Source organism: Protopterus annectens, chromosome 3.part0 (genome assembly GCF_019279795.1).
Source record: "Protopterus annectens isolate FY-2018-M chromosome 3.part0, PAN1.0, whole genome shotgun sequence".
Classification (NCBI taxonomy): Eukaryota; Metazoa; Chordata; order Ceratodontiformes; family Protopteridae; genus Protopterus; species Protopterus annectens.
Genome location: NC_056731.1, coordinates 846,113,041 through 846,128,610, shown reverse-complemented (window position 1 = coordinate 846,128,610; position 15,570 = coordinate 846,113,041). Strand labels below are relative to the sequence as shown.

General features: G+C 43.1%; 1 protein-coding gene across 1 annotated transcript in view; it reads right to left on the bottom strand.

Moving 5' to 3' along the window:
• RELCH (RAB11 binding and LisH domain, coiled-coil and HEAT repeat containing) overlaps window positions 1-15,570 on the bottom strand; it is a gene marked incomplete in the record, with an annotated part of 1,574,926 nt that overhangs the window by 515,343 nt on the left and 1,044,013 nt on the right.

Sequence of the window (15,570 nt, the reverse complement as noted above, 5' to 3'; positions counted from 1 at the left end):
TCAGCAATACCCATATTACTGTGGACATAAGATGAAGTACTTAGAAGTATGGAGTAAAAACGATTCTGCTATGGCAGCTAAAGGTATGCGGGAAGAGACTAAACAAAGTATGATACAAAAAATGAGAAACTGGAAGCTCTTGTTTATGGATACGGATAACAAGATAAAAGCAGTGAAAATGTTTGTAGTCAATTTAGTCTTATATAAGGATCAGGCATACTTTTATCAAATACAGAAGTTGTGGGCAATAATTATGAATTGAAGGAATTTATCTGGGAGAGGAAGAATCAAGTGGGATAAGTTATTTCTTCCAAATGAAGAAGGTGGTTTAGGATTACCTGACCTGAAGGGATATTTTAGAGCTGCACAGTTAAATCTCATATACATGAATAACGCAAGCAGAAAATTATAAAGTAGAAAGGGATGATTATGAAGAGGGAGAAGGGGGTCAAGAAAAGTAAAGTTGTGTACACTTCTTAGGAGCCAGCTTGGGATTAAAGCTACTACTATTATTCTGGTGAGAGAAGAAAGTTCAGTTGTGTACACTTACCATAAATGTAGATGTTCGAGTGTATTCACTGTTGCAATCATCACATTTGGTTAATTTGCTTGCAGGTTGCCCTCAGTCAGCCTGATTAACAAAGTCTTGGGTCCTGCGTCAGTTGCTGTCCCTTCTTTCATGACGTCAGGTCGTCAGGGGGTATAAAACATAAAGCCAACGCCACTACATCAGTTTTTCTTGCCCCAGATGTCAGGTGTCCCCTAATGGGGAGCAATTAAACATAAAAACACAAAGGTATACCTTCAACAAAAAAGCAAATACGCCAAAAATGCTTTTAAGCATAGCGAAGAAAGTAGAGGTATAGCCAAAAAAAGTTAAGGGGCAGGAGGGAGGGTAACCAGGACTGCAACAGTGAATACACTCGAACAACTACATTTATATTAAGTATACATACTATGTTCTTCGTGTTTCACTGTTGCAGTCATTACATTTGGGTAGATTCCCAAAGCTATGGTTGGGAGGAGGAATTTAGATCACATTAGGGCCAGCTATAAGGTCCTGCAAGACTGCAGTGGCAAAGCCATCTCTGGATTTAGAGAAAATTGGCAAATGATAATGCTTGGTGAAAGTATGTACAGAACTCCAGGTAGCAGCTTCTAAGATGTCCCTGGTAGGAATGCCTCTCAGAAAGGCTGTAGAAGTAGATGCAGCCCTGGTGGAGTGAGGTCTGATCCCCTGGGGGAAAGGTTTTCCATGGTGCTTATAGCAGAAACGAATGCAATGGCTTATCCATGTTTTGAAATAGCCTTCCCCTCTGCCCCTGCAGCAAATGCAAAAGCAGTTGTTCAGATTTTCTTTCAGGTTTAGTCCTGTCCAAGTAGAATCTAAGTTGTCTGTGCACATCCAAGGAATGCTGAATCCGTTCCCCTTTGTTCTGTGGATTAGGAAAGAAGGTTGGCAAATGAATGGACTGATTAAGAGCCACACTGGATACCACCTTTGGCATGAAGGATGGATTGGTTCTGAGTGACACCCTGTCCGCATGAAGGATGATGAAAAGCTCCACTGCCATAAGGGCCTGTAATTCAGATATCCTTCTATCTGAAGTGATTGCTAAAAAGAAAGCTGTTTTCCAAGAAAGAAATCTTAAGTCTGCAGTAGCAACTGGCTCGAAAGGAGGTAGAGTGAGTTTCTCCAATACAAAGTTAAGGTCCCAGGCTGGGATTGGAGCTCTCCTGGGTGGTCTCAAATTTTTGGCCCCTTTGAGGTACTGCTTGAGCAGTGGATGAGAGAAGAGGGGAAGTTCTGTGTTATAATGAGCTGAAATGGCTGAGGCGTGGATTTTAATGGAGGAAAATGACAGGCCCTTGTAAAGCATCTTAGTTAAGTATTGTAAAATCTGAGGTAAATTGGGCGCTGCTGTGCTCATCCCTTGAGATTGGTTCCAGGCACAGAATCTTTTCCATTTTGCAGCGTAAGATTTTTTGGTACTAGGCCTCCTTGCCTCTAAGATGACATTCATCACAGGTTTGCTGAGGGATGGTAAGGGAGAGCTTTAAGTAATTAGCCAGGCTGCAAGGTTCAGTGTTGGAAGCTGAGGGTGCAGAATCTGGTTCTCCTGCTGAGACAGCAAGGAAGGAGTCTGAGGTAGGTGCCATGGAGATAACCGTGATACACTGCGCAGGAGGGGGTAACAGTGCTGGTGCGGTCAGTCTGGAACAATCAAAATCATCCTTGGTTTGTCCTGTTTGACTTTTAGTAGTACTTTGGAGAGCAGAGGCAGCGGGGGAGCACAGACTGATCGTTTTTTTCCAGCTGAAGGACAGAGCATCCACTTTCCAGGCTTGTTTGTGGGTAGGCCTTGTGCAAAATTTGTCCAATTGGTAGTTCTGGCGGGAGGCAAACAGGTCTATATCTGGGCTCCCCCATTCGCTTGTCAACATGTTGAAAATCCTTGGCTCCAGTTTCCACTCAAGTGGGTCCATGAGGTTTCTGCTTAGTCCATCTGCCAGTGTATTTAATATTCCTGGCAGGAATTGAGCTTGTAGGTGCACTTGGTAGCTCAAGGCTGTGTTCCACAATGCCATGGCTAGTCTGCAGAGGTGGTAAGAATGTGTACCCCTCCTGCTTGTTTATGTACTACATAACCATGGTCTTGTCCGTCTTTACCATTAGTTGTCCTGGAAGAATGTAGTCCTTGAAGGCTGTCAGAGCATTCTGTACAGCTAACATTTCTTTTTGATTGATATGCAGGTGCATTTGACTTGGGTTCCATTTGCCCTGAATGCACTTCCCTGCCAAGTGAGCCCCCCATGCATAGTCTGATGCATCTGTTAGGGTTTGGGCGGCAGGGGGTGGTGTGAAAGGTAGCCTCTTGTTTTGGTGGTAGGCCTCTGCCCACCAAAAGAACTCTAAGCGTACGCAAGGTATGATAGGAATCATTGTTTCTAGGCTTTGAGAATGTTGACTCCATAGGCTTTTTAGATACCACTGTAGTTTCCTCATATGCAGTCTTGCATATGGAATTAGAAGAATGCAGGAGGCCATGAACCCCAAGGCTTGCAGTATTTGTCTTGTAGATAGCAGGGTTTTTGTGGCCACTTGTTTGAATGAATTTGCTTTTCTGGCATGAGGTAATCCATCTGGGAAGTTGTATTCAAGCTTGCTCCCAGGAATGTAATTTGTTGACAGGGTACCAGTTGTGATTTCTTTTCGTTTATGGTGTACCCCAGACAAGTTAGAACCCTTTTTACAAACGCCAGATGATTCAAAAGTATGTCCTGGCTTTCCTGCCTGAATTAGACAATCGTCCAGGTATGGATATATTTGAATACTTCTTTGCCTGCAAAATGCAATAACTGGAGCTAGGCATTTTGTGAATACCCTGGGCGCAGTAGATAAGCCAAAGAGCAGTGCAGAGAACTGATAGTGCGTGTAGCCTGCTTTGAAGTGTAGGTATCTTCTGTAAGATTCCCCAATTGGGATGTGCAGGTATGCTTCTTTTAAATCTAGTGTTGCCAACCAGGCGTCTTTGCCTAGCATAGGAAGTCATTGAAGAGTCAGCATCTTGAATTTTGGAATCTCCAGAAAGGTGTTTAGGGTAGACAGGTCCAGGATTGGACGCCATGGTTTGTCTTTTCTGGGTACCAGGAAAAGTCTGGAGTAGAAACCTTGTCCCTTTTCCTCTTCTGGTACCAGTTGAATAGCCCCCATGCTTAAGAGAGAAAGTACTTCTTTTTGAGCCTCTGCCCACTGATTTGGGGGTAGGTCCGGCTACCCACTTGGCACTGGTAACGTGTGGAAGTGAAATCTGTATCCCTGAGACACTACATTTAAAACCCATTTGTCCTGGGTAATGAATTCCCAGTTCTTTGCATGAAGAGCAATCTTTCCCCCCAAAGGAGCAGTCAGAAGATAAGTGCTTGGAAATTTTAAAAGGAAGTCACTGAGACAGTTTACCATAGGGGGTGTCTTGTTATTCCCAGACTTAGAAGTGGAGGCCCCCCACTGCTTAGTTCTGCGAGTCCCCTGGGACTGAAACCTGGGGTTTTTGCTGTGTCTGTGTTTGGCTTGAGAAGACCTAGAAGGGGCTGGAAAGGACCAATTCTTAGAAGGCCAGTGTCTACTAAATCTAGGAGGCTGATCTTGTAAAAAATCTTTGACAGTTTGTATAGATTTAGCTTTATCTTCCACCTTTTTAAGAACTTCTTCAGCCTTGTTTCCATACAGGCGGTCCTGATTTATAGGAGCATCCAACAATTTAGCTTTAACATGATCAGGCAAAGATTGTTCCTTAAGCCAAGCATGCCTTCTAAACACTGACCCAATAACAGCATCCCTGCAAGAGGCCTCTAAAGAATCAAAACCACATTGCAAAGTATGTTTTCCAAATTGTTCAGCAGAATGCATTAAACCCTGTAAGTCCTTATTTTCCACACAGTCAGGAATCAACATCATTTTCTGTTTAAGCAGTCCAATAACATGTTGCTGATATTTTAACATATGAAATTGGCAGTTTAAAGCTCTAATTGCCAAGGTTGCTGAAGTATAAACCTTTTTACCTCATCTATCCAGCGTCCTGGAGTCTCTATCAGAAGGGGTAGGATTATTAGCAGTAAAAGCCGTAATGCCCTTGGGCCCCTGTGAAATAGTCTCTGGATCTGCAATAGGATTTTTGAAAAGGAACTTTGGGACTCAGGGACCCTGTAGTATCTGTCAGGTTTACTGGGAGCAGAAGGCAGGGAATCAAAGGCCAAACTGGATTCCGAGAAAGCATCATCAACACTGTCTAGTACAGGAGGAAAGTACAGTTTTGTACCTACCATAAATGTAGATGTCCGATAGACATGCAACTGCAGTCATAACATGTGGGTTGTCCTGCCTCAGGCAGCCCTCGGTCGGCCGGATTCCAAAGTCTGGGTCCGACGTCGGCTGATGTCGCATTTCTCTCCGACGTCAGAGCGGCTGGAGTATATAAGCATCAGCCGACACCATTTTCTTCAGTGTTTCTTGCCCCAGATGCCAGGTGCCCTCCAAGGAAGGCTGTAATCAAATTGGAAGACAAAAACAGGATTCCAAACAAATACATGAGCAATAAAACAAATACACCATAACAGATATCCCCAGCTGAGAGTAAGGGGAATAGGAGTGGACCCTAAGCAATAGAGGGGTATGGAGGGAGGGAAAACCCGACTGCAGTTGCATGTCTATCGGACATCTACATTTATGGTAGGTACAAAACTGTACTATGTCCTTCAAGAATGCAACTGCAGTCATAACATGTGGGTAGAATACCATAGCTTAGCTGGGGGAGGAGATATGCTTTAGGAAAGAGATGGTGTGGCAATCAAACCCTGCAGGACTGCCGAAGCAAAGCCTGCTCTGGATCTGGAATATAGAGGGAGATTGTAATGTTTGGAGAATGTATGCACGGAGCTCCATGTAGCAGCTTCTAGAATGTCCTTTATAGGCACCCCTCTTAAAAATGCTGTAGAGGTGGCTGTAGCTCTGGTGGAATGTGGTCTGACATAGGCTGGAACAGTCTTTCCATGAAAGGAATAACAGAATCTGATGCAATGTCCAATCCATTTAGAAATAGTCTGTTTTGAAATTGCTTTTCCTTGGACTGCAGGGGCGTAAGCTACAAAAAGCTGTTCAGACTTCCTACTGGCCTTGGTTCTGTCCAGGTAGTATCGAAGTTGTCTATGAATGTCCAAGGTATGCAGAAGTCTTTCCCCTTATTCTCGGATTGGGGAAGAAAGCAGGCAGATGAATGGCTTGATTTAGAGAAACCCTAGATACCACCTTTGGCATAAAGGTAGGGTTGGTCCTTAATGAAACCCTGTCTCTGTGGAAAATAATAAAGGGTGGTATTGCCATTAGGGCCTGTAGCTCCGAAACCCTTCTTGCTGAGGTAATTGCCAACAGGAAGGCTGTTTTCCATGAGAGAAATTGCAAGTCAACTGAAGCTGCTGGCTCAAAAGGAGGTAGAGTCAGTTTTTCTAAGACAAAATTGAGGTCCCAGGCTGGAACTGGGGCCTTTCTTGGTGGCTTAATGTTCTTGATTCCCCTGAGGAATTGTCTTAGTAAGGGGTGAGAGAAAACAGGAGGATCAGTGTTGTATCTAGCTGAAATAGCAGATGCATGTATCTTTACTGAAGAATATGAGAGGCCGCTCTGTAACATATCTGCCAAATATTCCAAGATAAGTGGGATGTTCAGTAATGATGCATCATGTCCTTTGCTGGTATTCCAATTGCTGAATCTTTTCCACTTTGCTAAGTAGACCTTTCTGGTGGATGGTCTTCGAGCCTCTTGTTAGTATCCGCTGAAATTCTTTGGAGAGAGATAAGCTGAAGTTATTTATGGGATCTCCCAGGCTGTTAGCTGCAGTGTCCGAAGGTTTGGATGCAGTGTTTCGAAATTGTGTTGAGTCAAAAGTAGAGGCCACTGAGGGAGGGCCCACCTCCTGGTGTGACATATGCTCCGTAGTAGTGGGTACCAGTGTTGTCTTGGCCAATCCGGAGCTATTATGATTCCCTTGGGCTTCTCTGCTTTGATCTTTAGTAATACTGAGGTCATCAGTGGCAGAGGTGGGAATGCATAGATTGCTAGGGAGTTCCAGTTGAATGAAAGGGCATCTATTTTCCAAGCCTTTGGATGGTATGTCCTTGTGCAAAATTTTGGTAGAAGATGATTGAGGTGAGAGGCAAATAGGTCCACTTCTGGCTTGCCCCATGTCAAAGTGAGTTGTCTGAAAGCCTTCGGATGTAACCTCCACTCGTGTGGATCTGTGAAATTCCTGCTTAGGCTGTCCGCCAACACATTGTCTTTTCCTGGAACAAACTGGGATTGTAACTGGATGTTTAGACTCAGTGATTTCTCCCAAAGCTGCATTGTCAGTCTGCAAAGGGGGTAAGAGTGGGTGCCGCCCTGCTTGTTTATGTACCACATCACCATGGTGTTGTCTGTCCGTATCATTAAGTGGCCTTGCTGGAGTTGGTTTTGAAAAGCCTCGATAGCATGCATTACTGCCAGCATTTCCTTTTGGTTTATATGCAGGTGTGTTTCCTTTGGAGACCACTGTCCTTGTATACACCTGCCTTCCATGTGCGCCCCCCATCCAAGGTCTGAGGCGTCTGTAGTCATGGTCTGTGTTATCTGTGGTTTTTTGAATGACATACCTGTGTTTTCCTGGCTCACCGAGGCCCACCATAGGAATTCCTTTTGTAGGCATGGAATGAGTGGTATGATTGTCTCCATGTCGTTGCTGTGTTGAGACCAAATGCTTTTTAGGTACCACTGAAGCTTTCTCATACGTAGTTTTGCTAATGGAACCAGTAGAATGCAGGATGCCATGTAACCCAGGGCCTGTAGGAATCTCCTTGCAGTCATCTGGGTGAGTTTTGCTAAACCTTTGAAGTATTGAGTTAACTTCTCTTGCTTGTCTTCTGTCCGGTAAGCCATCTGAGAGGCTGTGTCTAGTTTGGCTCCTAAGAAGATTATTTGCTGGGATGGCTGCAGTCTTGACTTTTGGAAGTTGACTGTGTATCCCAGAGCTTGAAGTAATCGTATGACATAATCCAGGTTTTTTGTCAACATCAGTTTGTCGTCCGCTTGTATGAGGCAGTCGTCCAGGTACGGGTAAATTTGTATACCCTGGAGCCTGCAATGAGCAATTACTGAAGCCAGGCATTTTGTAAACACTCTGGGCGCAGTAGATAAGCCAAATGGCAATGCTGAGAATTGATAATGCTCTGGCCCTGCAAGAAATCTGAGGTATCTTCTGCAGCTGTGTCTGATAGGGACATGCAGGTATGCCTCCTTGAGGTCCAGAGTAATCAGCCACGACTCCTTGCCCAGCATGGGAAGAAGTTGCTGTAAAGTCAGCATTTTGAACTTTGGTACTGTGAGAAAGGTGTTTAATGCGGACAAGTCCAGTATTGGTCTCCATTGAGATTCTTTTTTTGGAACAAGGAACAGTCTTGAGTAAAACCCCTGCTCTTGTTCTTTTTGTGGAACTCTTTCTATTGCTTTCATTCGAGTCAGCAGAGTGATTTGCTTGATAGCCTCTGCCCTTTGATGTTGTGGTAGATTTGGCATGCCTTGTTTTCTTGGTAAGGTATGAAAATGAAACCTGTACCCTCGGTCTATAATGTCCAAAATCCATTTGTCCTTTGTCAGTCTGTGCCAGTTTTTTGCAAACAGAGATAATTTTCTGCCCAAGGGAGCTTCTAGTTGTTCCCTGGTAGGCGGTAGTAGAGGAAAGTCATTGAGTTTGTGGTTGCTGGGCAGGTGAAACCCCTGCGTCACTTCTTTGGTTTCCTGGCTGCCATTGTCGTCCCCTGTAAGGGCCTCTGTATTGGCCTCTTCCTCGGCCACGTCTGTTCTTACCCCTTTGAAACTTTTCTGGATTAGGAAAGGACCAGTTTTTTGAAGGCCAATTCCTACTGAATCTGGGGGGTTGAACCTGGAGGAAATCCTTCACAGTTTGAACTGATTTTGCTTTTTCTTCGATGGTCTTTAACACTTCCTTAGCATTTGCACCAAAAAGCTTGTTCTTTTCCAAAGGTGCATCCAGACGTTTTGCTTTTACATGATCTGGTAGAGGTTGATCTTTTAACCAAGCATGTCTACGCATCACTGCCCCTGTCATAGCTGCCCTACATGAAGCTTCCAGTGCATCATATCCACACTGCAGGAAGTGATTGCTTACTTGCTGAGTGTTATGTACAGCTTCCTGCAAAGTCTTCCTGTCTAAAGGATCAGGAGAAGCTAATGTTTTTTGTAAATCTTCTAAGAGATAATCCTGATATTGGAATATATGAAAAAGGCAATTTAAAGCTCTCATAGATAAGGTAGTGGATGTGTAAACCTTTTTACCCCATCTCTCTAATGACCTAGCTTCCCTGTTGGAGGGCAAAGGATTTTTTGAGGTGGAGGCTGAAACTCCTTTAGGCCCCTGTGAAATAGTTTCCAAATCAGCAGTATGGGCCCTGAATAAATGGGAATGAGTTTCTGGGACCCTGTAATACCTGTCTGGCTTGGCTGGAGCAGGAGGAAGAGAATCAGGGGTATCAGAATACAAATCATCCAAAACATCTAGTACAGGAGGAATAGCTAAGGGCCTGTGCTGAGGCTTCTTAAGGAAAGTCCTAAGGCGTTTCCGAGAATCAGAATATTCCTGACCCTGCCACTTGAAATGTTCCCTCATGGTGTGCAGAACTTCCCCAAAAGAAATATCCTCAGGAGGGGAGGCCGAAGGTATGGAATCTTCTGCATCCGAGTCCTCATAGGTCTGGAAGAGCTCTTCCTGGCTATCAGAGTGGACAGAGCCCTCAGAGTCTTCATCTGAAGGGACGGAGGGTTCAACCCGGGGCCTTTTATCAGGAAGAGGCTGGGATGCTCTCTCAGGATGGGCCTGTGAACCTCTAATAATGGAAATTAAATAAGCAGCCATGGACATAATTTGTGTCTCCGGAGTCGGCTGAGGTAAGGATTTGGAAGTAATATGCTTAGTTTTACTGGCTGCCTTAGCCCTAGTGTAGGCCTTAATAGACATGGCCATAGGAGGCCTGGCAGCTCCACGTGCAGGAGTGACCTTGTCTACAGCAATGGTCTCGGGCATTTCCTCGGTTTTGGTATCCGGAGGAAAGTCTATAACTGGCGTCGGAGTAATGTCTGGAATCGGAGTCGTCGGTAATGCGGTGTCTTCGGTTCGGAGCGGTGGAGGGACCGTCTCAGAGGGAACCGGAGCACTCGCGCTAGGTTTTGGCGTGGAGTCGGTGGTAGACGCGGGCCGAGGAAGTCGGTCCCGGTCTTTACGCTTTTTGGGAGTTTGCGATGTCGGAAGATCCGACGGCATGGTGTAAGCAAATTTATCGCCGAAAAAATCTTCAGCGAACTCCGCCCGACGCCTGAGTGTGCGCTTATTGAAGCGAGCACAGGCTACACAGGCCGAGACGTCGTGGTCTGGGCCCAGGCAAGGGAGGTAGTAAGAGTGGAAATCCTTATGAGGTATTTGTTTACCACAAAAAAGACAATTGTTAACTTTTTCAGTAATTTCTGACATCGGCTGAGGCAAGAAAAGGTCCCCAACGGGGTACTTAGCTTTTTTGATGACTTCGGTATCGTAGAATACAGGAGCTGACCGACCGGCACTTGCGAACTGCTTCTGCTTCGGGCACCGCGCGGCAAGAAAGACTGAAGAAAATGGCGTCGGCTGATGCTTATATACTCCAGCCGCTCTGACGTCGGAGAGAAATGCGACATCAGCCGACGTCGGACCCAGACTTTGGAATCCGGCCGACCGAGGGCTGCCTGAGGCAGGACAACCCACATGTTATGACTGCAGTTGCATTCTTGAAGGACATCAGCCAAAGGCCTATGCTGCGGTAGGAGAAAGAAATCCCTACGCCTCTTTTGAATCAGAAAATTTCTGGCTTTCCCAGTGAAAATGTTCCCTTAGAGTATGTAAGATTTCCCCAAAAGAAAAATCCTCAGGAGGGGAAGCAGAGGGAATACAGTCCTCTGCATCAGAATCCTCATAAGTAGGTAATGACAAAACTAGGTCATCAGAAGAGTCAGAAAAAACAGAATCCTGATCAGAAGATTCATAATCAAGCTCAGCCCTAGGCCTCTTAGTGTGTGTGTGTGTGTGTGTGTGTGTGTGTGTGTGTGTGTGTGTGTGTGTGGGGGGGGGGGGTGGCCTCCCCTGATTAACGTTATTAGATCTTCAGCCATTTTTATCATTTGTTTTTTAGGCATCGAGGCCTGAGCATGTGGCCTGGGCGTCAGTTTTTTAGACATGGATCGAGATTTAGCCCTTAGTAATGAAAGAGGCGTTGATTTAATATGCAAGTCCGTAGGCCTGAATACACCCTCAGAAGCCGGTGCCTGCACAGCGGCTCCGGACCCAGAAGTATCTCGTGGCATACCGGACTCCGAATGGGTCTCAGTAGAGGTCTGCGAATCAGAAATAGCGGGTATCAGGGGCTGCGAAAGCACCTCACTGAGCACCTGCGAACTGGCGATTGGCTTAGGAGAAGAGTCATCGGCAGGTTTGGACCTCGGCGGCCTGTCTCTGTCTTTATCTTTGCGTTGTTTTTGGAATCCTGGTAGTCGGATGGCTAACAGACAACATTTCTGGATAATTAAACTGAGAACCGAAATATTTAGAGGCGAAAATATACAGATGACAGATAGTGCGCTGATTAAATAAAGCACAAAACCGACCACAAGGTACGTCGTGGTCAGGGCCTAGGCAAGGAATACAGTATGAATGAAAATCTTTATGAGGTATTTGCTTTCCACAAGTAATGCAATTATTAACTTTTACTGACATCGGCAAGGAGCAAGAAAAAGTTTCCTCAACGGGGTACTTAGCTTTTAGTTGAAGACTTCGGTTCTGAAACTCGAAAACAAAAACTTCAGGAGTCGGCCGACCGGCACTTGCGAACTGCTTCTGCTTCGGGCACCGTATGGCAAGAAATACTGATGTAATGACGTCGGCTGCATGTTTTATACCCCTGACGACCTGACATCATGGAAGAAGGGACAGCAACCGACGCAGGACCCAAGACTTTGTTAATCAGGCCGATTGAGGGCAATATGCAAGCAGATTACCAAATGTAATGACTGCAACAGTGAAACATGAAGATCATCAAGGAGAGCATGGGATTTTGGCTTGAGATCCTTAAGCTGAAAATCCATACATAACATTATACTCATAAAGTAGAAGACAGTATTCTAAGAACTAAACCAGCATGAGAATGTAGAAAGGAGATTTTGACAATAGGGATGATTGCAGGTAGAAGTACAGAAAAAAAGTTAAGAAGGGGCTACAATTTACTGGAGAAAACTGGCAAAGGAACAAGGTACTGGTGACAAACAGCTAGAGAGGGAAAGGTAATACACTGGGGTGAGACCAAAAAGAAATTTTGAACTACAAGCCAGAGACTTAACTTTCCCACCAGAGACTGATGTCAGTGTACAGGCAAAGAGAAAGGGATGGGGGAATCATAAGTGGAAGTTTTGCCACGGTAACGTTTCTAGTTGAATCCAGAACAGGAGCTGCAGGTTTAAAAGAATAATTCATGGGGCATATAAAAACATTGCATGACGACTCTTGGTATCAATCAGAGGAGGTGAGAAAAGATTGGGAAGAGATAATGGAAAAGTAATTTACAAAGGAACAGTGGTAGGACATATGTATGGCTCTCATGTATGCAACAAATTCCAAAAGGTTTAGGATTTTTGCTTGGAAGTGTCTGCACAGGTATTTTTATACCACAAGCAGACTGCACATCTTTTTTCATTAGGAAGATAGTAAATGCTGGAAGTATAACATGAAAAAAAAGGGGCAACTGGGGACACACGTTTTGGGAATGTAATGAGATGGCAGATTTAAAAACTTGTCTTCAGAGCACTGTCAGAAATATAGGGTGAGCAAATGGCTTTAACTAGGAAAATGATTCTTTTGAGCTCGGACACAGGATATGAATTGCCCAGACATAGGAAGGCTTTGTTAAGTTTAATTCTGTTGGATGTCAAACAAAAATGGAAATCTGAGTCTAAACCAACTGTATTTGAAATACTGAAAATTGTAAAAGCATCAAAAACTGGAAGAGGGATCTTTAGAAAAGGGAAGGAGCAAATTACATACAAATAAGCTGAAATTCTGGTATCAATACATGCAGAATAATATTCAAGAGGAGTAGGAGTAGGAGGAATGAGGTTTAAGGAAAGGCAGGAACGGAGGAAATTATGTACTGCTAGGATGATCGTATGAAAAGAAATGTATGTAATGTATGGAAACAAAAATATTAATATGTTTTTTCTAACATGTTTGTGCCTTAAGAGATAATTTAATAAAAGTGTAAAAAAAAAAAAAAAAAAAAACAATTAGGGAAAGGCTCTTCCTGTGTAGAAAATAGTTGCCAATTTAAGTTCAGAAAGCCAGGCAACGGAAATGACGGTACTTCAGCTGGTGAGCATCACTACTACTCCTGTGTATGGAAGATAAAGTGTTTGCTTTTGCATTACTGAAGTGAATGAAACAATATAATTTCTGCAGACAATACAAGATTTTGACTTCAGCTCACTACCATCAAAAGCCTTCCCTCTTTATGATGTTCCATAGACATCTAAAGACCAAAGGGAGATATTTTCTTTTTGCCAGACGCTTTTGTGCCATTACATACTTAGGATTTCAATGAGTGATTCACAGAGTTAATAGGCTATGGAACTGCAATGACAGTGGGTGCTGTGAATCAATGAGATCTCCCTTGGCCTGCTACAGTCAGGAGTACTTAAATCAGCTAAGCTACATGGTGATGGAAGTCATACTACTTTCAGCCATAAAGACTAAAATGTAAATGTTGTCCATCTATGATGCATTCCAAACAATATATTTTTTATTTTTAAGGGGCAAAATAACAGAACTCTTGGAAAGGCTGACAGGGACCTCCAGTGTATCTACTTTCCTTGAAATTTGTTCTGTGTATCTATTTTCCTTGAAATTTGTTTACTGAAGTAGAGCGATGATAAAAATTGACTAACTTCAGTCTTAGCACAAGAATCCAAAATCAGAATTACATTTAGTGGGAGATATTAAGAGTATAATGAAACTATTAATCACTGAAATACAATTATTAGGTAGCACAAATTTAATGAATTGATGCACACATTTCATAACATGCATTACATTAAATCAAGATGCATCTCATTTAGAAAGTGAGGTGTCTGTGTGGATGATTACAACAGTGTACTGTCTGAGTGGGAATGTTAGGAAAGTTGAATGGAATGAAAGATGCTAGAGAGTTTGAGAGTAGCTGAAAGGATAAGTTATGTTAACCAAAAATGATGAGAGTAAGAAGTGTACACTGATGTAGTAGAACATGCGATATGAGGTATAGAGTAAGAGTGTTACTAGTAGGAGAAAGAGTGAAGCAACTCTGGTTGGGTGTTACTGCCAAAAGAGGGGTAATGACAGTTGGCTGATGGGAGGAGGTGGGCCTTTAGTTGAATCCTAAATTTACGGTAAATCGAGGAGTCTTATTTGCAAAAGAATGCTTTCCCAGAGTTTGGGACCTAGCATAGATAAGCACTGATCTGTACAATGGAGTTTAGTTTTGGAGGGTTGTAGTGTAGGGGGCAGAGGGACCATGGCTTCTAAATCTGTAAGAAGGCTGTATAATTAGTTTAATTGCTGGGGTGAAAATGCCTGACTGACTAGGAATTTGAATACTTGGGATCTTAGAAGAAAGTCAACTCTTTGTTGAACAGGGAGCCATTTTCCTTTTTTCAGTGTTATATAGTGGATTTCATTTTTAGGGGAATGGCTAAATGAATGTACAGATTTTATTCATTATATTTTAAATGTGCGTTGAATTTATTTTTAATGCTAAAGCTATGATGAGGAGGCCATATTAGAGTTGAGACAACAGAATGCCTTTGCATATGGGTGTTCTGGAGGTTTCATTAAGAATGGGGGAGATTTTATTGGAGCAAAATAGGGGAGAATTAACCTTTTTACTTGTCTAGTTAAGATGGAGGGAGGCCAAATGCCAATGTATTTAAAAGACTGTTGTCAGATTACTTGAAAAGGTCTCATGTTTGATGAATAATTGAAACAGTCTCTTTCATCTGGACTGAGCTTTCTCTCTTTCCATGTGGCAGCTACCACAATATTTAAAGCATGAAGTGACAAATACAACTCAAACTATGGCTCATAATTGAAATCTTCTGAACTCTCTTTTGAAAACTGAGGTACTCCTTACCCTCACTGTGTAAGCTGACTTACATGTGAACCTATATGCCCTGAGTATCAGCAGCAAAAAAACAAGTCACAAATTTAATGGAGGAATGTAGGGAACTGAAATTTTTTTAGCCTCCTCCTAGCTGATGTAATCAGGTCCAGAATAAGTAAGCTCACTCATTGCATGGAAATCAAAAAGAAGAATCTGGATAAAAATCTGGCATCTAATATAATCTTTTATGACACAGATAACAGTCTATTTTTACCTAGACAAATTATCTTGGAAAGAAGGAAACATGAGTAACTGGGGACTAGGGACAGACAGGAAATCTTATGTGCAACCCTGTTCCACCAACTATCTGGCCCATGTTCTCCAATATATGGCATGGAGGGAGACCAGACCCCATCCACATTAAACTAAATGATACAACACATATCCAATTTCTTCATGGGGGGGTCCTTTCTATTGTGGTGGTGCTGCTGCGTTTATAAACAGGATATTATTTTCTTGTGAGATCAATGAGGCACTTTTTTTTTTTACACTAAAGTATGAAAGAAAAAAACCTGTTGAATACTACCTGTGAGCTTCACAAAAGAAATCCATCAACATGCAGGATGTTAAATCAACTTAAATAAATAAATAAATAAGCTGCTGACAAAACATGTGAAGACCATCTGAAGAACCTTTAAGACATTAGTGGTATTCATATGACACTTTTTGTTATGCAAAGCAAAACAGTGACCAAAGTCCATAATTTTACATGGGCTACCTAAATTTCAGAATAATTTGATAGCAACAACCTCAAACAAA